Here is a 21,971-nt window from a genome sequence, read left to right on the forward strand (position 1 = left end):
TTCACTAACTAATACACAGATAGCACCCGTGGCTTCCCTGGCGTTATGGAGAACAAAACCCACCTCCTCACCCTCTAGCCATGGGGAAGTTTGATGCCTGGTTGGAGCGTGTCACGCCAGTTCTCTTGACGGCTGATGGAGAGGTGAAATGAATCACTCCCTGCAGCACCCTGCAAGGACCTATGTATAAGAGGGAATGATTCATTCCCTGACTGTGCCCCCACCAAGAGCCTCACGCAGACCAAGCACTCGCCTTTCATCACTGACATCAGCCAGAAGGAATGACATCAGCAGAGCCAGGATCAGCCCACCAGCAGCAATGCAACATCATGGACTGGTGCACAACGCTGTATGACAGCCCCCACACTGGCTTTTTAAGAGCTGTAATTAGTCGTAAGCATGAAGGCAAGTTACAATTGCACAAGTACAGAGGGAAAACAGAGTCACGTGTGACAAGAGAGGAGCCGCTGTGGTTGGCACAATCATCCACACAATCTACGCAATCATCTATGTCTCAGAGCAAGGCCAGCGTTGGAGCTTTAAGGGTGCTCTCATCAGAGACTCAACAAGGAGACACATTTCCACAAGCCATTTGTCAACATCTCCATCCCCAACCACCACTGAAGAGTTTCCCATGCTGGATGGACAGAGGGCTGGTTTAAACTGAGCAGCTGAGAAATTGTAACAGCAGCAAGGAATTACCCATTCCTTGTTATCTTCCTCTGCTGCAGCTAATGTGCACTTCTCCAGCTCATCAAAACACCTTTGCAGTCTTTTTTTCATCTGAATGTGATGAGTGATTAACCAGTGAACACATTTTAAAAGTATAGACACAAACCACGCAGAAAAGAAAATAGAAACAAAGGAACAAAAAAAATTCCACAGTCCAAGTCTTCAACTAATGAGCAGTTTGTGTTCCTGGGTATGACAGAATCACCAACCCATGTCCAAGCAAGTGCAGTCTAAATGCAGTAGCATATTCTCAGTATCAAGAAACTTGAAGTGAAACAAAATTCACAATATTGTCTCTGCTGGCTTTAAGCCCACCTTCAGGGTAATAGACAGGAGCCTGTATACCACTGTATTGGGTTTGCTGGGCAAGTTTTTGGAAGTGGGGTGGAATCTGTGAGAAGCTGCCAGAAGTTTGCCCCATGTCTGACAACGCCAACACCAGCTGGCTCCAAGACGGACCCACTGCTGGCCAAGGCTGAGCCCATCAGCAATGGTGGTCACACCTCTGGGATAACATAGATAAGAATTGGGGGGGAACTGTGCAACTGCAGCTGGAGAGAGGATTGAGAGGATGCAAGAGGAGCAGCCCTGCAACCCCCCAGGTCAGTGCAGCAGGAGGGGAGGAGGAGCTCCAGGCACCAGAGCAGAGATTCCCTTACAGCCCCTGGTACAGCCCCTGGAGACCCACGGGAAGAGGAGCCCAGGCTGGGGCAGGTTTGCTGGCAGGGCTGGTGACCCCATGGGGACCCACACTGGAGCCGTCTACTCCTGATGCATGGAGGACTGTCTGCCATGGGAAGGACCCCAGGCTGGACCAGGGAGGAGTGTGAGGAGTCCTGCCCTGAGGATGAAGGAGCAGCAGGGACAGCGTGTGATGGACTGACCCCAACCCCATTCCCCATCCCCCTGCACTGCCAGGGAGGTAGAGAAATTGGGAATAAGGTGAGCCCAGGAAGAAAAGAAGGTGAGAAGGTGGGGGTTTTCTTAAGATTTGGGTTTATTTCTCATTACCCTACTCTGATTTGATTGGTAATAAATTAAGCTAATTTCCCCAGGTTGAGTCCAGTTCGCCCATGACAATAACTGGTGAGTGATCTCCCTGTCCTTATCTCGACCCACAAACCTTTCGTTATATTTTCTCTCCCCTGTCCAGCTGAGGAGGGGGTGGCAGAGCAGCTTTGGTGGGACTCTAGCATCCAGCCAGGGTCAACCCACCACAACCACAAGCTAAATATCATTTGTGCACTGTTTAGACTCACACTCTTCTACATCTGTCCAGATTATTGATAGATGTCCAGAGTCCCAAATGGCTTGCATATACAAAAAAATGCCCCAAATTGAGCATTTTCACAGCTGAAGGTCAGACACGCCAGCCTGGCTGCAAGGTCTACGCTAAGCGCAATGCACAGAGCTGCCAACCCAGCGATGGCCACGCTGAGCCTCACTGACCAGCACCTGGGCAGAGGCTGGGGTACTTGCATGGGCTGGTAGGTGCGAGCACGGAGCAGACAAAACACGTGCTATGTGCCATAGCAAACCCTGAAGTCTGCTGGCAGGACAAATGGAAATGCAGTACCATTCCTTTCACACAACCTCAGAGAAACAGACTTTCCCTCATGTCCAGGACAGCAACATCCACATTGCCACTGCAATTCTTTCCATTGCAACACTGCCTCAACCTCCCTTCCAAACTTCTACATACCGTAGCCGCTGCTGCCTTCTTATACCAAATATTTCAGCAGTCATTTTGCAGGCTCTTCCATTAAGCACTTCTGTTGATGTTGCAAGAAATAATCACACACTATTACCAGTCCTAGTCACAACATGCAGCCACGCACCCTTTTTTTCCTCCCATCAACAAACTGATTTCATAGCAACAACAACATCTGTGCTTCAGCCTTTCAAACACAGGGACAATTACTGTCTCATTTCACCGCTTGCAAGGGAGAAGGCAAAGAGGGGCCAGCGAGGCTGGGGCTGTCAGCAAGTGGGCAAGGTGCCCAGTGGGGACACCAGGAGAGAGGCCATCTCCTCCTGCAGAGGGATGGAGAGGCGCTCACACCCTGTTCCCAAACCCCTGCCTGTCAGTGCAAGCAGCAGCACCCAGCGCAGCAGGATCTGGACTCACCCCAACCATCTGAGGGCCCAAATCCCATTAACTAAATGCACAAGCACACTGCATGGCACTGCCACCTGAGCCCATGTCCTGTCACCCAGCTGCCCATGCAAATCCCAGCATGGGGCAGCAGCCATGACTCCCAGCAGGAGCACAGAAAAAAACCCCCAAAAAATCCCTGATGGCCCTGAAGTTGCATTACATTCAGCAAACTCACATACATTGTTTCGCTTAACAGCCCCACAAGCCCAAACTCTGTTTTGTACATGGTGATCTGCACCTGCATCAGAAACCCCCCCACACACCACAGCTCCTCCTATTTCAAACTACTGCAGCTCAGCAAGCTGCCGCCCAGCACCTGAGCCGTGAAAGGCATCCACGTGCATCGCCTCGGATCACAAGCAAGCCGGGTAACTTCACATAGTGGAACTCTTGCTCCTTGCACAGGAAATTGCCTCTCTCTGTTGCAAGCTTAACATTCACACACAGGCAGCGACTGAGGACCTGGTGACATACGATGACTTGTTCAACTCTTAATTTAATTGCACATCTGCCGACTCTTACTTCGAGCTGCGATAGCTATGTGCTGCCTGTTTTACACGTTTGTGTTCATAGATGCTTGTTAGTGCCGCGGGAAAGACAAGCTAGGGCATTTTCTTTCTTTTTCCCTCCCCAATACAGTCAAGGCTTCTGAGGTCTTAGAAAAGCCTTGCAAAGCCCCAGCTAATGATTTTCACTTTAATCACAAAGGTTCACTAGAAAGGTGCTCAAGCAAAAAGCCTTAATCATCACAACTAATCTAACACAAATGAAGACTCCAGCTTTGCTTTGAAAGGCACCACAGCATTAGACAGTCACAAAAAAAGCCCCAAAACACCAAAGCATGCACTTGCTTCCACTACCTACAGCTCTTCACGTTACAGCAAATTATTTATTAATGACACCCCAAAAAGCAAGGGGGCCAGATCTGAAGAGAAGGAAAGGCACTTACTGGAGTCAGATGATGGAAGCAGAAGGTATAGCTACAGAAAAACAAGTTGGGGAGATTTCTGAGAGCAGAAGAAACCACTGCAATAGTCCAGCTTGTCTTTAGCTGTCGTGGGCTGGACATGTTTGAGCTGACCCACAAGTGAAGAGTCAGAAATCACCCACCCTTAGGCCACTGATACCTCCCCCCCAGGCAGCGCCCTCTCCACGGCTGTCTCAGCACACCCAGCCACCAGCCCTGCCTCAAGCCCGCCAACCCTGCCTTGTATTAACACATGGGATTGACCCACAAAACTTTCCTGATCCCAGGTCTGCTAATTCCCACTCACCACTCAAAATACCCTACCGACACCAAAGCAACACAACTGCACAGAAATTCCCCTTTCCTCCGAGGAGCAGTTTCCCTTCCCTTCACCATAGCCTCTCCTTCCTCTACCAAGACAGCTGCAGGCCTGCACAGACCCTCCTATCTCATTAATTACGCATCTGAGATAATTATGTCCCTATAGTTTCCTCCCACATAATCTACTTCCAACAGTAGCTGAATTTTCACATCTGAATCTCTTGTTTATTCCCTAATTTTCCTACCCCTCCTCTCCCAGTGAGAAAAAGTTAAAGTGAAAGAAAGTTCCTTCCCAATCTCAGCTCCATTTCTGACCCTCTCCCATCCTTGTTAAACATCTCCCCCAGGAGGTGGCAGGCTTCAAGTCTTTACCCCTTCTGAGCCAAAGCTTCTCTTAAGTCTTTCATGTATCCAGATTTTTCCAAATCCTGTCAGCTTTGCAAATCCAGCCATCCCAGAGGAGTGGCCCCGGACAGTTTCCTGAGGAAACCTCATCCAAACATCAGTCAGATACTTGTAGGTCAGATGAACGTAAGAGAGTCCTGCAAACACACTGCAAGGTCCCAGTCTGTGAGTCCCCCCTTGCACAGGGGGCTGTGCATGCCAGCAGCTCCACCAGGAGGTCCCACAGTGGAAAAAGGGATGCCGGGGTTTACTGCTCCCTCTCTTCTGTGCAATATCCGCCTCTCTTGTCAAATTAACTGTGCCTGCAAACTTTCTTGCCCTGACATCGTCTCTTAACAAGCTTCAAGTTTTAATGAAGATGGGAATTTTCTCAATCATTATTTTCCCTTCCTGATTATTCAGGGTTTTTCCCCTACAGCTCCCTATTAAGCTAAATCCATGCATTCATGCAGTAAACAATCCTCTAACCAGGTCAATGCACATTATTCATTAATTATTCCAGAGCTCTGCTGCAGTCAGATTGATTCACTTTTCCTCCCATTTTCAGTCTCCCTGTTGCCCTTTTCAAGCAAGGGAAGAAAAGCTCCCATGCTGCCAATGGCCCATCAGCAACTCTTTGGGTGCCCACAGCAAGACCCATGTAGCTCTGCCTTGCAGCAGCCTCAAAGCCAGGTCCTGTTCCTGCCCTCCTTCCAGCGCCCCTTCGCAATCCCACTTGGTAAGCCAAACTGCTTCATCCCCAGTAGACCACCAATTGGTTACTGCTTACCCCAATCACCTGCTGGTATTTAGAAAAACATCCTTCTACCATGGTATTTCACACACCAGATCACTTTCTGATTTCCTGTTGATCATTCCTCACTGATACCACGGACAGAAGGACGTGGACCTGTTGGAGCAGGGACAGAGGAGGCTTACAAAAATGCTCCGAGGGCTGGAGCCCCTCTCCTATGAGGCCAGGCTGAGAGAGTTGGGGTTGTTCAGCCTGGAGAAGAGAAGGCTGCGGGGAGACCCGATTGCCACCTTTTGGTGCTTAAAGGGAGCCTATAGGAAAGACACGGACAGACTTTTTAGTAAGGCCAGTTGTGGCAGGACAAGGGGTAATGGTTTTAAACTAAACCAGCATAAATTTAGGCTAGATTAAGGAAGAAATTCTTTCCAGTGAGGGTGGTGAAACCCTGGCAGGGGTTGCCCAGAGAGGGGGTGGAGGCCCCATCCCTGGGAACATTCCAGGCCAGGTTGGACAGGGCTGTGAGCAACCTGATGTGGTTCAAGGTGTCCCTGCTCCCTGCAGGGGGGTTGGACTGAGTGACCTCTGGGGGTCCCTTCCAACCCAAACCATTCTATGATCATAACTTCTTAGACCACTGACAACCCAAGGAGGCCCAACATCTGATACAGGCAGTAAAAGAATGAAAAGGAAGTCAAAGTACTCATTTGAAACCAGCAGTACCAGGGAGGGAAAGGCTGGAGGAGTAAAGGGTGAAGAACACAGTAGATCTGGCTTGTGCTTGTCTTTGAGGGAAAAACCAGGACAGAATATTTCTATGCCAACGTGGGACTTTCCTGCTCAATGCAAACTCTAGCTGTGAATTTAGTTGTCTGACACATCCTAAATAAGCCCCTGGAGAGCTCAGATAGATCTGTCCCATGCTGTGTGCTTCCACACGTACTCATCACAGGAGAAAAGCAACCTTTGTCGCAATGCAATGGCTTTTGGGGTACAGAAGTGAATTGAAACATGCAAACAAGAGGGTAGTCACCACCAGTTTTATGAATTTTCTTTCCCAACCTTCAGCTTGAAGTTCAGGCAGCCATCATCTTGAAGGTCATAAAAATGGGTCAGATCTTGAGTCCCAGTGATATCCTTGGACACCTGAGCTTTTATTTGGTTTCGTATTTTACTTAGAAAATAAAATTACTTGACTTTCCCCAGTGCCTGACTTCAGCTTGCCAAGGGAGGCTAAGTTTGTGCAAAAATTTTTGAATTCAGCATGGAGCAGCCAGTAATACGTGGACATATTTGTGATCCAAATCACTTGCCACCTTCCCCCCCCCCATCAGCATGAAAGACAATCTGAGAGAAGGCAAAAAATTACTGGTGCAGAAAAAAGAAATTAAAAATAATATTACAACAAGCCATCAAACCCATTGCTATTCAAGTTCACATCTTCCAACTCATAAGCACTTACGCTGAAAAGGACATAGGTTCCTAAAAGACTTTGTGTTTAGTATTAGAGTTGGGGGCCCAGAGGCGAGGCTAAAGGAAAGGAGCAAGGCAGGACTGAATGATGTAGAAGACCAAAAGATGAGCCCAGGGGCAATTTTGGAACAAACGTTACTTGAATGAGGCCAGAGGATAAGAGCTGGAGCTGACAAACTACTGCTTAAAAATACCTGAGGATGTCAAATTGAGGCATAAACCTCACTCGAGCCTGAGTTACGCCCACTCCCAAAACAGCCTCCTGATGGTTTCCTTAAATCACGTTACAGCTGTAGCTCAGATGAATAGCAGCTACTGTTATTGCTGGGTATATGGGTATAAAACTAAAAAACATTACAAAAGCCTTGCAGGGAAAGAAGAAAAAAGGTGCCCTAGTTCCTGACATGATGGGGTGGTACGAAGCCTCCCCCCCCATCGCATCAGTTACAACTCTCTTCTCCTCCCAAAATGTCTCTAAATCAGCACCTATGATCCATCACTGAATGAGCAGCTTGCTGCCATTTGCCACTGGTGGTTAGCCTTAATGCATAGCTAATAAAAGCATTTAGGGGGAGTCAAGGCTGTGAAGGTGCTCCATTTCCTTATACACCCTCCTCTTCCTTTACTGCACTGCTGCTAAGTTTTCATCTTCTCCTTTGGCCATTATAGCATAGCAACCAGATCAGACTCTGGATATTATGCATCCTTTCCTGCCATCTGCAAACCATCATTTCACCTTGCACCTCACTTGAAGCTGTAACTCAGCGTTTTGGCACCCTCAGATGGAGACACACTCACACTGGAGCTACAGCCTGTTGGCCCCATCCCTCTCTTTGCCTCGCACTCCTTTCCAGGCTGCTTCTGCTGAGGAGCTCATCTTAAAGGATCTCATGATGATTTAGAAGTCACACCTGTCTGATTTTCTGCCAGTAAGAATAAGCTGTCAGCCCATATTCTTCTCCTGTACAGATTATTTTTGCATTCATGTTTTGAGCTCCAGAGTGATGCTAAACATCCTCCCTCCTGCTTTAATTTCTTGGCCTCTCCATGCTGAAGAGGAAGATGTTGATCATATTTTTTATTTCACCCCCAAGGTATACGCACAGATTCTGTTTAATGGCAGCCCTGCCCTCCTGTCCAGCACAGGCAACAGGGTTTGGTCTCCTCGGAAATCCTCCTTCCTAACTTGCTGCAAGAATGTTTGATGGAAAATCAAATGAAGACTTTCTGTAGGGTTAAAACTCTGGCATGTTGCCTAAATTTAGTAATGCTCTTTCCTGCAGGCTTTTCTTCTTTCCTGACACTTCATATCAGTAGCAGAGACTTCTCCTGGCTTGTTATTTCAGATGGGCTGGGACTGGGACATCTATCCTGCCAGGTGCCCTTGAGTACTCAATAAATTAAATAGCAGATATACTTTCATGTAGTCTGAACACGAGGGAACCACACTAGTTTTATTTTTTTTTTTCTTGAAGTATTGCCTTCCTGCACTTGTAGAAATGATATCGCAGCATCAAATGACTATATTAGAAGTGCTGTGATTACTTCATTGGGAGAGACTGCAGAGCCAACCTCAAATAAAGACATGTCAGTTTGGCATGCTCAGATTGATAAGGCACCAAGTGCTCGCATGGGCAGCACGTCCCTACAGCACTGAGTTTTGGCAGTACTGCTAAATGCCAGATGACAAGGGCTGAGCAAATAAGGAGCTCAGACTGCTTTAGAGAATTGCAATTAAATTTATATACAACTTCGAATTCAAACCCTTGTGCAGACCCGGTGTTCCCACCAGTTGTTTGCTCTTCCTTGATGGCAAGATGGCCAACTTCAACAAGCAACATAACCATGGCACAAAAGCACAAAATGCTGCCCATCTGCATTACATCAGTAGGCAAGGACTTTGAAGCCGTGCTACTTTCTTCTCTCCTTTCACAGACTTTTAATGACACTTCTTGACCAAGCAAAGCTGCTGACACAGCACCAAGCTATCTTGGGGCACTATTCTTGGCCTTCTCTCTATAATTCTCAGTGACTATCAGTACTTGCTCCCCAACAACCTTTTACTCCTGGAGTCTCAAAGTATTTTGCTGCTTCTTTTGAAGCCCACTTTGGGGATCTGCAGGGATTTATGGCCTACTTCTACAAAAGTATCTGGACTAACGTCCAAATGGTGTCAATAGAAGTTGGCTGCCTACCTATCTGCATAGACATGGTACCAATATTTTTACTACCACCAGTGCAGGAAGTCAGACTGATGCATGGAAGAACCTGCTTAAGAGTATCACAGTGAACCACAGGACAAAAATCAGTGGGTTTACCGCAGAGCTTCTGTGATGTGAAGGATGAAGTGGGCTGGCTTTGACTCGCAAAGACAAGTCACACTGAAGGTAAAACAAATAATCCCTAGCAGCTAGATATCATAGAATGTTTTGGGTTGGAAGGGACCCCTAGAGGTCATCTAATCCAACCCTCCTGCAGTGAGCAGAAACACTAACTAGATCAGGTTGCTCAGAGCCCCATCCAACCTAGCCTTGAATGTTTCCATAGGAACACTAAAGAAGCCATAAATGTCTCCACAAACAGAACACCAGAAAGTGTACCCAGTAAATTAATAACACGGGAAGGATCTTAAACAGGCACTGGGGAAGCTGAAGTCCCTTCCCCAGCCAGGCGATGTCCCTTGGCTCTCACCCTTGTTGCCTGCTCAAGGCTTGTCCATCCCCACTACACCGAGTCAGGCTGCTCTCACAAATCCCACAAGGGGGGGTGGGGAGCTGCAATTATGCTAGGAAGCCATCAAAATCCTTCCAGGACAAGACAGCATTGCCCAGCACACCACTACCCCTGGATTACTGTGGTTTAGGATAGGAATTAGTTTTCCTGCACCCAGCCCAGGGCAGCTCATGGATCAGTTATGAGCTCAAAGCAGAACCTACACGCAAATCCACAACCAAGGACAAGAGAAAGGCACACTTAATTAGCCCCCAAAACACCTGCTCTTTCCATTTTTCCCTGTGCATTTTAACATTTGTTGAAACACTGGTAAATTGGAAGTTTTTAACCTTGGGTCAAAAACCCCTTGGTTTTTGTGAAAATAATAAATAAGCAAATATGTGAACTGAATAAACAGCTACCTGCAGGTAAGCATGCACGGCATGCACATGGGAGGCTGGCAGTATTTACTCTGGAAACAACAGCTCACATTTTCTCTCTGAAACCCATGGTAACCTCACAATAATCAAATCTTTAAAAAAAAAAAAAAGAAAAAGAGTAGCAGCAGTAAATCTCTCACACATGTCTCTTAGTTATAGCAGGGAACCCAAACAACCAGTTGCAGACTTGCAAAAATTGGCATTTCCATTCAGAATCATCAGTCACCATCACAGCCTGTAATCAGGAGAGATTCGGAAAAGATTTCTTGGACGAGATATTCTATTTAAAAGCATGTTCATGCCCTCTGGATTCACGATTGCAGAGAATAACAAGTGAATCAGTAATTGCTGGCCATTTGTTTTAATGCCTTGCCTATCATATATTTCTTTCCTTTCTTTTTGCCCTCCTCTGGAAAACCGCTTACACATTAATTTTTTAAGGATTTAACGAGGCTTCTTTTGTTGCACTATCCATCACAGATGGTTATTAAAAGGGATTGGAAATCTCAGAGGGATGAGAACAAAGTAAAGGCGCTTGCCCCAGGAAGCATCACATGAAAATCCTTCTCTAATAACAAACCCCAAACAACAGATGAGGGCTTGGGACAAGCTGCGAGCCACAGGTAGCAAACCAAGCTGCCAACATCATGTTTTACTCAATGCCAAACAGGACAAACACCACATATTTGTTCCTGAAAAAGCCTTCCTGATGTTTCAGTCACTTGGCAGCATCACAAGCCATTCGCAAGACATTACAGTAGGTTTTTAACACATCTCAATCCATCAGGGCAGTTCAAGGGACTGGAAAAGCGCTCATGTGTCTACACACAGCAGCGGTGAGCAGGGGGCTAGGAAGCTGAAGGCTAAGAGGTCTGCTGCCAACCCTAAGGAAAATAACGGAAAAATTGTCATGAGAACCAAAAAGTAAACAACTGGAAAATTATTTCTATTAATATATCATAACCTGAAGATAATAAAGCTGGCACTGAGGAAGCCTAGTAGGACTACAACTACCTGAAAGGAGGCTTTAGCAAGGTGGGGGTTGGCCTCTTCTCCCTGATAACAGATGATAGAATGAGGGGAAATGGTCTGAAGTTGTGCCAGGGCAGGTTTAGGCTGGACATTAGGAAAAATATCTTCACAGAAGGGTTATCAGGCTCTGGAATGGGCTGCCCAGGGAGGTGGTCGAGTCCCCATCCCTGGGGGGATTTAAAAGATGGGTACATTGGTTTAATGGTGGGATGGCAGCGTTAGGTTAGCAGTTGGACTTGATGATATTAAGGGTCTTTTCCAACCTAGACGATTCTATGATTTGCATGGCAGTACAACAGGAGCAGATGAAGTTCTGGCTGTGGTATCCACCAATACCAAGCTTGAACTTTGAACTTCACTTTACTCAACTACCTCATTAAAGCTATTCATCCACTGAAAAACTCAACCTCTGAGCAGGGAAATTTTTCCCACTCACTCCTACACCACCCCACCCACCCCCTCCCCCAAAAAGGCATCACTTCATGAAATTTCAGTTTCAACAAATCAGCTTTTTCTGACAGTCTGGCACAGCTCTAACGGCGAGTGGTTTGTTAACTGCTAAATCCCTGTGGAAAGCTTTAGGCTAACAGGTATGTTACCGCAGCTCTGCGCACAGGCAGGGCACATATTTCTTGAGACATTTTCCACTAAAAAGGCCGTTCCTTTCATTTGCCCAGAACCATTAGAAACCCCAGCTTATTCAGCTGCAAAGACAAGAGGCTGTATCTGTAATTGCCTTTTGCAGAGCAGATGATGATATAACCCAACATGATGCATCACACAGTTTCCAGTTGCAATAGCAAAAAATAAAGGTTTATAATCCAGGGGAGCTGTGCCTACATTGCTAAAAGCATCTGCCCTTGGAAGCAATCCCTGGTGTCACACTAAGCGTTGTAGTGATTTACACCAGCATAGCTGAGAACTGGCCCTCTCTAGAGCAATGCACAGCTCTTACCTGGATCCCATATAGCACCCCCCACAGCAAACGTAATTACGATACTTCTGCAATTATTTCATTGCAATGCCTGGTGTTAAAGCAAGGGCTCTATTGCAGGCCACCACGATGGGGTTTTACAAGCACGAGATGAGGTTACATGATGCTGCAAACACAGGGACACCTACAATAGTCCAAATGTGTCAGGGCACCACGGCGTGGTGGGGCAAGGTGGAGCTTGGAGCTCATGTTGCCTTGGTGCTCCGAGTGCCCAGGAGAACACCTGGGTTGAATCACACCTCAAAAAAAACCCATCCCAAGAGTAAAGTGACATGTGTGCCCACAGGATGATCAAAGCATAGGGAATCCAAGAGCAAATTAGGGAGATGAGGTATATGCAGCATCCCTGCCCGAGATCAGAGCTACGAGCTTTTTAGCGGGTGAAACCAACACAACCAAACCTGGCTTCATGCCCCACCCTCGCCCCTGTGCAGAGGCATGGTCCCCAGCATCAGCCCCACAAGCTACCACTATATAAGCGAGGCACACTCTTTTGGGTTTATCGCATTATTTTAAGAGAACCTCAGCTGCATACATGGTCCTTAACTCAAAGATGTGTTCCCATGATCCCTTGGTGGGGTACTGACAGTGAATTGAAAAAACCAAACCCCTCCCAAAAAACCCAACCCCCCCAAAAACCTCATGCAGTATATTCTCCTCAGATTTCACCAGGAAGTTTTTGCTATTCATATTAATAAACTCCTCTAGGTAGAGTCTCTACAGTTTGCAAGTTCCTTCTTAAAGAGTGAATTAATCATTCAGGGGTCTCAATGCAAACTTTTTTTTTTGCCAACAAGAGGATTTATAGGAAAGTGAATTGAGGGCATGCTCCATGATAAGGCATTAATGCTCTAGCACATTAGGATATAGTAGTAGTAGGCTCTAATTCTATTTTAATTACTTAAAAGATATCATTATTGAAGTCAAAGATCTCACACGCATGGAAAACCAGTACGAGGGAGAAGACTTCAACGCTGGAGGCAATAGAGCAACAGTGATAACATAACACTTTTGTCAATAAGACATATTGCTTTGTTAAAAGTATGAAGCATTTAATGATTAAAAGGCAGCTTTTTGCTTACAGTATCAAGAGAAAAATGTTTGTTTTCAGTGAGCAGCTGCTGCTTTTTCATAAAGTGACTCTCCAGCAGAAATAACACAGCAGACTGGTATTGCTAGGAACAGCCTAATGTCTGTGAAGTTTGTGGACTGGCACACACAGCCCTACTCTGCTAGTATCTGAATCGCCAATAAACCAAATTGCCCATCTCCAGTTTTATGGGAACTGCAAGTTAAGCCATACTGGAAAAATATCTAGGAAGAAAAAAAATGGCTTGCACAGATTGTTTCATTCTAATGAAAGGTTTGTCCACAGATGTCATTTTTCCCCCAATCCATCAACAGTTTTTCTTCTCATGCTCTGCTTTAATATCTTTGACTCCATGCTTTCATTCCCCAAAAGCAAAGTATATGGCCCGCTCAGAAATAAATGCAAAGAACACCATGTGATGATGCCTGCTGTAAGCAGAGGCCATAGCTAATAGCACATATCTTCATCTGGTATAAACTAGCATTTTAATGCCTTCTGCTCTACTGTACCAGTCTCTGTGGAGCTGCCCTGCCAAAAGTACTTGGATTTCTACTATTAGTTTACACCTGACCGGCTCTATGACACAGATGTTTATTGTTGGCGAGCAGATTAATGGAGAACCTCAAGGGACACCAGTTCCAGATCCTTTGCAAAATCTGGTTGCACCTGATAAACACACAGGCAGACCTGCCCTGCATTTTCTGCAAATGCAAAATGCAGCTTGATACAGACAAATGAAATTGCTGGTGTCTAAATTTCAGTTACAAAAAACCCCAAACACCACTGAAAAACAGCACACCAGGACTCAAGAGAAAATAGCAGAAATGGAGGGGATAGAGAAGGTGTCTGGGAATAACATCCCTCACTGTACCAAAGACCCAAGATTTTCTTCCTAAAATGGCGGGGTAATGAGCCTTCAAATATTACCTATTCCCCAGCATTGCAGGCTCTAACCTCTAATCCTACAGTTACATTACTCCTAAAGTCATACTGATTCACATTTTCTTCATGCAGCTCTGCAGGTTTCTTTGCTGCAGGAGATGGACAACCACCTCTGCCCACACGGGCCCAGGGCACCAAGCAAGCTTTTATGAAGTCCTAGCAAGAGAAGTGGAAAGCAGGAGTAACCCCAAGGTGGTAATATCATCCCTAAAGCACTCTAAATGCAGAAAGTAGGAAGACAATTAAGGTCCCCTAGTAAGCGCTCTTTTGTTGGGCACATACTTTGCTATCACAGGAGCTCTCTGGACCTGTTCATGCTGGTTCTCAGCAGGTCCCAGAGCAATGACATTTGAGATGACCAGAGGCAAGCTGCCACTGAGTTGATGCTCAGAAGCAGTCACAGGACTTCCATGGGGAGCTTTGGCAGTTTCCCATGTGTCTACCTCCCTGGGCAGGTGTACAGCTTCATGCCAGCCTGGTAATGAGGGATGGAGGTAACATCATAGCTCCTCAGCACAGTCATGCAAATATCAACAAAGAACATGATGCCTACTGTCATAGCATTGTAGAAAGATAACCAGTGTCTACCTAAAGACCCTAGTCCTCTCAGCCCACCCATGACCTCCTAGGACAACAGTCCTGGTGAAAGACAAGGCAGGCAGGAACAGAGAGACCAACTGCACCCTGCAGCAGACACAGCTGTAACTCTTCCAGCTGGAACACCCGGAAGACACTGAAAAAGCAGAGAGGTTAGAGGAGTCACAAGGATGACCACAGGATTATGAAAATTAGGAAAGTTTGCCTTAGGGAGAGTAGCCAAAAGCCTATTAACTAGGAGAAGACTGAGGACATGAGAGGTGCTGAAGACAGGATTGATTTTATTGCAGTTAATACAGAGACGAAGTGCATTAAACCTGTCATCTACAGAGTTCAGATTAGATGATACCTGCATCTATATTCTGTGAGTCTAAAAGTGATAATACTCTGTCAGAATTATAGGAAATTAATTACTTTCCTCCAAACTCCTTACCACTTGTGAAATACTTCGTTATCGCCAATTGGCTTAGCCTGAGAGTAAAAAAATCTCCCAAGCTCCACCATAGACCTGTGGTTCTACCTAAGGCAAATCAAGCATGCTTCCATTGGCTGTACATCATCTTCTGCCACATGATCAGCATCACAGGCAAGAGCATCCATCCTCCTGAGCATTCCCACAAAATACGCTTATTGAACAGTGCAGGGGGTAATGTGGCAAAATAGAAAGCTTCAGCCTCTTCCCTCTGTGCTGGTTTTGGCTGGGATAGAGATAATTTTCTTCACAGTAGCTGGTATGGGGCTATGGTTTGGATTTGCGCTGGAAACAGGGTGGATAACCCAGGGATGTTTTTGTTCCAGCTGAGCAGGGCTTGCACAGAGCCAAGGTCTTTTCTGCTTCTCACCCCACCAGTGAGGGGCTGGGGGGAGGCACAAGGAGTTAAGGGGAGGGCACAGCCAGGACAGCTGGCCCCAACTGACCAAAGGGCCATTCCATGCCACATGACATCATGCTCAGCACATAAAGCGGAGGGAAGAAGAGGGGGGCAACAGTGGGAGCGATGGCATTTGTCTTCCCAAGTCACCATTATGCATGACGGAGCCCGGCTGTCCTGGGGATGGCTGAGCACCTGCCTGCCCATGGGAAGCAGGGAATGAATTCCTTGCTTTGCTTGTACATGCAGCTATACGTACCCTATTAAACTGTCTTTATCTCAACCCACAAGATTTCTCACTTTTACCCTTCCAATCCTCTCCCCCATCCCACCACAAGGGAGTGAGTGAGCAGCTGGGGGGGACTGAGCTGCTGGCTGGGGTTGAGCCACACCACCCTCATACTAATTTTTCTAAGGTGTTTTATATAACTTGATATCAGGTGTAAGGAAGCAGAGTCTCCCCTCTTTCTTTTCAATTTTTAGTAAAATTTCACTGGAGTTGGAAGGTTTCTCTAAAAGCTTTGAATCTGGGGAAACAATATTTTCCAAGAAACGGTTCTAACAAAGAGCACATCAGATTCTTAATAGCATCTTGTCGTGTTTCTTGCTGTGTGCTAAAAGCATATTCAATGAAATACACAAGCGCAAAGGCAGTCAGTCAGCTTCTAGGACTTGGAGGCTGTAGGACAGACTCCAAAAACTATAGCACATTGGTAAAAGCAAAAGATTTTAACTTGTATTATGTCTCTGTCTCCTTGAAAGCAGCTCAAAAGAATTTAAAGCCTTCTTTTGAAGTGGGTCTATTTGCTAAGGCCGGAGCATGGAGGGAACACCTTGTCAGTGTTTTTGTATTTCAACATTTCATAGATCAAATCTGTTTCCAGCGTGTCTCTCACCTAGAAATTACATTACAGCTAAACTTCATATTTTTGCCACCCAGTGCTGGTCCAACAGGTCAGTTCAAAATAAGCCCCCACACTAATAGATGAAATAATTTAGCTCCCCACTTCTAGGGCTTTTGTGTATCCCTTGGCCTGTCTGGGGAAGGGAAATTTAGATCTTAGCTCTGACCCAGCATAAGTGTAATCCCTTTAATAAATTGCATACTTTTACTGGCACAAATGACCACCAAGTCCTCTAACAAAACCCTGTATATTTTATATTATCCAGCTGCTGTTACAGAGAGCCCAACAGATTGTACATGACTGAATAATTACATTCTGGATAAAGTATACTTTAAAAACAGATTTTTTTCATTAGCTCTAGGAAGACATCAATAGACGCCAACACTTACTCTAGCAGTTAACCACATTAGTCTATAAGAAAGTTGAGCCTAATTCATGTTTGAATTTGTATTGCTTCAGCTCCCAACTATTAGTTCTCTCTCTTCGGTTTTACTTTATTAAGACAACTTTAGAAGCCAATATATCCTCAGGAAATCACTTAGATCAGGTCACCTTAATCTCCTTTTTTGATGGACTACACAGGTTGTGTTCCTGAGGTCTCTTACTATAATGCATTTTCCACAGCCCCAAGGCCATCCTGTGGATCTTTTCACCCTTTTCTGCCAATTTTTCAATGATCCTTCAAAAAAAAAAAAAATGAGTCATCGCAACTAAGCACTGTATCATAATATAAGTCAAACCAATGCTTTTTTTTTTTTGAAGGATGAATTTCAATACCAGGGGACCACTCAGGCAGGAGGATAAGCCTGACTTTACAGAACGATGCTTGTGTGAGCTTTAATTCCTGCAGAATCACCCAAACTCAGACCAAAGGGTAAAAAATAAAAATCCAGTCTGATCTTCCCAGTAAGGAATTGCCCAATACACTATTTTGATTTTCAAAACCTACAAAAATACCAGTGGCAATTGTTTTCCCAGCAAAATGCAAAAATTAGACTGTCCCTCAAAGAAGTTGCAAGCCTTGGCAAAAGCCATCTACAACCCAAAAGTTTTAAATAGCACTGCTAAAAATGTAGGTTTTATAAGAATGAATTGACATCCTGATTTTATAAAAAAAAAAATAGAATCGTAAAATCAATTAGGTTGGAAAAGACCTTTATCATCAAGCCTAACCGTTACCCTAATCCTGCCATCCCACCACTAAACCCTCTCTCTAAGCACCTCGTCTGCCTGGCTTTTAAATGTCCCCGGGGATGGGGACAAGACCCCTTCCCTGGGCAGCCCCTTCCAGTGCTTAAATTCATGATGCCTAAAGCCAGGCAAAGGTGTGATCAGTTTTAACAACCACCCCGTGGCCCAACAGTGTTATCACACGTGCCAAGCATTGCACAAGAACATAACTTTCAAAGTTGACATCTAACACACTAGATTTATGATTTTGACAAGCAATACTGCCAATTTTGGGATGGCTTTAATTTTCACGTCCCAGAAGTATTATAGTGATTATACCCAATTTCTTTTGGAGTCTACTCCTGCCTGGACAATATTTAAGATGGGATTATTTGTGGTTTTAAATCAACTGAAAAATTGCATATATTCAACAGTTCACGAATCATGTCTATATGCAATCACGTATTTGTCACCCAACAAATATTATTCTAAAAGAGCAGTGAAGCAGGAGCAAGTGTACAGTTTATTATTTGGATGGAAAGATTAATTTCAGAAAAAATATTAGGACTATAAGGCACTTTAGACTTTCTTGAAGTAGCATCCAAATTAAGAACAAATGGTTTGTGATATGGAAACAAAATGCTGAACCAAAACCCCAATTCCCTTTATACTAACTGGGGAGGGGCAGGTGCCTAAATACCAGGTGCACAGCTCTAAAACTGAAAGGGGATTTTCAGTAGGGAGAAGCTTACGTCAATCTAGAAAAAAAAAAACTAGAAGAAACTGTCTTTCACTCAGTCTTAGATTGCTAATACTGGATGTTGTGGTTCAACCCCAGCCAGCAGCTCAGCCCCCCCAGCCGCTTGCTCACTCCTCCATGGCGGGATGGGGGAGAGAATCAGAAGGGTAAAAGTGAGAAAACTTGTAGGCTGAGATAAGGCAGTTTAACAGGGAAAGCAAAAGCCTCACATGCAAGTAAAGCAAAGCAAGGGATTCATTCCCAGCTTCCCATGGCAGGGGGTGCTCAGCCATCCCCAGCACAGCCGGGCTCCATCACGCGTAACGGTGACTTGGGAAGACAAACGCCATCGCTCCCAACGTCCCCCCCTGCCTTCTTCTTCCCCCAGCTCTGTGTGCTGGGCATGACATGATACCATTCAGGATATCCCTTTGGTCAGTCGGGGTCAGTTGTCCCGGCTGTGCCCCTTCCCAACTCCTTGCACCCCCCAAACCTCCCCAGTGGTGGGGTTAGGATGAGGAGCAGAAAGAGACCTTGGCTCTGTGTGAGCCCTGCTCAGCAAAAAAAAAGCCCTGTGTTATCAACACTGCTTTCAGCACAAATCCAAGACATAGCCCTATACTAGCTATGTGAAGAAAATCATCTCTATCCCAGCCAAAACCAGTACACTGGACTACATTTAGACATCTCTTCCAAATAAAGATTCAGCACAAAAATCCATTGCACTTAGGCATCTAAATAATCATATTTAAGTGCTGACAAATGGCTCCATTTTCAGTGCTGTTGCTGGAAATGGCAACTTACAGTAAAAGCAGATTAGAGGAAGGGGAAAAGGAAGTTTCTTTTCATAGAAAGTGGCTTTCTGGCTTCAATAGATAAACCTCAATACATCTGTCAACAGCTTCAGAAATTAGCAGGGCCTGTTGCAATAGTACAAGGGGTAAGGATTTTAAACTAAAAGAGGGTAGATTTAGACTAGATGAGGAAGAAATTTTTTAGGATGAGGGTGGTGAAACACTGACACAGGTTGCCCAGAGAGGTGATGGAGGCCCCATCCCTGGAAACATTCAAGGTCAGGTTGGATGGGGCTCTGAACAACCTGATGTAGTTGAAGATGCCCCTGGTCATTGCTGGAGGGGTTGGACTAGATGGCTTTTAAAGGTATCTTCCAACCCAAACTATTTCTTCAGATTATATGGAGTTGGAGTCAATGGACTGTGATTTTTACCTACCGAGAAGTCCCAATTTGCAAACAGTCCTTAACTAGCAAAGCACTGCAATTTTGGAAGACCAGATGAAGATCCACAAAGGCAGCTGGACAACTGGCAATTGATTTCTGTAATGGAAGTTTGAGGGTGCACAAGAAGCACCTGAAGTCCTCTGAAAACCCAAGTGCCAGGTTTTGAGTAATGAGCAAATCTTGATGCTGGCACCCCACACAGTGAGATACCATGAATTGTTCCCCAAAAATGCTGAACTGCATTCTAAGCACATGTTCCTGCACTGAGGCAAATATAAATATATCCACATATGCCAGATTGCAGCGTGGAAGTTAAGATCCTAAAACTACTAGCAGCCAAAAATAGATATTTGAAATGGAAATATCTTTGAATAGCAGCTCCGGTACTGGCTCAAATGTAATAAGAGTTTTCCAAAGTAAGTCTTGATTATTCTGTACGAAGAAAAATATACAGCAGATTTGTTTACACTACTTGAGATAGACCATTTCTTTTTTAGAAATGGGAACTAACACATCTGTTGAATGCAGATACAAAAACACTTGCGGTATCTCTAAGCTCTAACTCCTCCATTTAGCTATGCAAATAGGCATTTGAGTGTGCGTGTCTTGCACATACAAAGGTGTTTACATATACACTTTCTGCTTAAGTAAACTCAGTTCTCAGATTAATATATATTCTCACTGTGCATGGAAGTATTCGTTTGAAAGATCAAACTTAGGTGAGTCAAGAATACCAACACTTTCATCATTTAAAATATGACTAGTTGTAGATGTGGGGGAATAATGCATAATAGATGTTTTATTCTGCATCCAGACTCTAGCTATACCTAAACCCACCTCTGAACAAGTTCTGAGCACCCCAGCACTTTTGTTACAACTTCTACTGACAGTCATCTGCTAGGAATTGTTGCTAAATTAATAAAACACACAAGACTTCTACAAAATGCCCGGTACTAATTGAAGCACTCAGTATCTCATTAATTATGAAGGTGTAACGGATTTTTGACTAGGCAATTTAAGCATCTATTCCTCGGTGTCCTCACCTGATTGCAGTTAGCACCTCATCAGGGGTTGCAGCCATACCTGCCGCGTACGAATTGTCAGTGCATCCTCATTCCAGGAAAAAGACACTGAAGTAACCCTGGAGCACCATGCTGTTGATTGGGGAATAATTCAGTTCCCACAACAAAATTAGATTCAAAAATGACTAGTGGATTAAAATAACAGACCAACAACATACTCAAATCCTGATCTCCTTATTGTTTTCTAATGCATTACCTGATTTCTTTCTTTGGTTTTTTTGGGGGGGTGGTTTGGGGTTTTTTTTTTTTCTTTAAAATGAAGGCTTCTAGTAGAACATTTTCAAAGAAAATAGCAGATCTACCCTGAAATTCAACCAGTGCAAATACAATTGAATGGGTGACTGATCTCAGCAAGCCCTGTTCCTCTCTGGATACCAACATGTGAAGGGAGGAGGACAAAGAGGAGACAAACAGTTCACTAACTTAAGTACCCTGTCAAGTCACTGGGGGAAGGACTCAAGATCTCAGTTTAGTCACTCTGCTTCCCTTCTGGTAGGGCATACTTGGATTGCCTTCACACAAGATTTTTTTTTTTTTATTATTTACCTCTCTCAGGAGGCATTACTTTCTTTATCATATCATATTTATCAGTCAACACTGTCCTACTTTAACTGGTTTACAACTCTTGGAAGCAAGACTTAGTAGTGTGCAATTTTTAAGTCCCCAGAACTCTCTTTAGACTATTTCTCCAGTACCAATCTAAACTAAGAACTATCTACTACTTTAATGACTGGGTCATTTAATATTTGAGGTAGATACTTGGGCCTAACGACTTTATAATTTCCCTCTAGACATTTTTATTGACACTAGTTTATGAAGTTGAAGAAGTTTTCCCTATTGTGTCTCTCTCCTCCTACTTGCTATAAAGGAAGCCTAGAAAGCAAACTTTTAGATTTCTAAAGCCCTTTTTCAGTACATGGTATATTTTTGCTGTGCATCTCTAACATAAAGTCTTTAAAAAATATCTGTTCCACCTGAAAGTGTTTTACCCTTTTAGCTGCTTCCCTTTTGGAAAAGGTGGCCTTTTTGTACATGCAATAACTGCAAGGCACTGAATTTGAAAGCATTCTGGTCACTATAAAAAAGGTGTCTTTGATACATCTTGAACCAGGTCCAATGGACAACCTTGGATACAGTGAGAACACTTCAAAAGACAGTAATATTGCAATCCAGATCTCTATAGTCCAATTTAACAGTTTATACTTTACCTCCAAGGCTAGTTTCCAATCCCTAGCATTTTTGCCTCCACTTGGACCACAAGCGTTTATAATTTTCATCACTGTGAACCATCACTACCTCCCCTCCTCAAAGCTTTTCTTCAGCCAGCTGAAAAGCCACAGTTTTTATAAATCCCATTATCCAGTGCTTGA

Source organism: Egretta garzetta, unplaced genomic scaffold (genome assembly GCF_000687185.1).
Source record: "Egretta garzetta isolate BGI_Z169 unplaced genomic scaffold, ASM68718v1 scaffold21, whole genome shotgun sequence".
NCBI classification, from domain to species: Eukaryota; Metazoa; Chordata; class Aves; order Pelecaniformes; family Ardeidae; genus Egretta; species Egretta garzetta.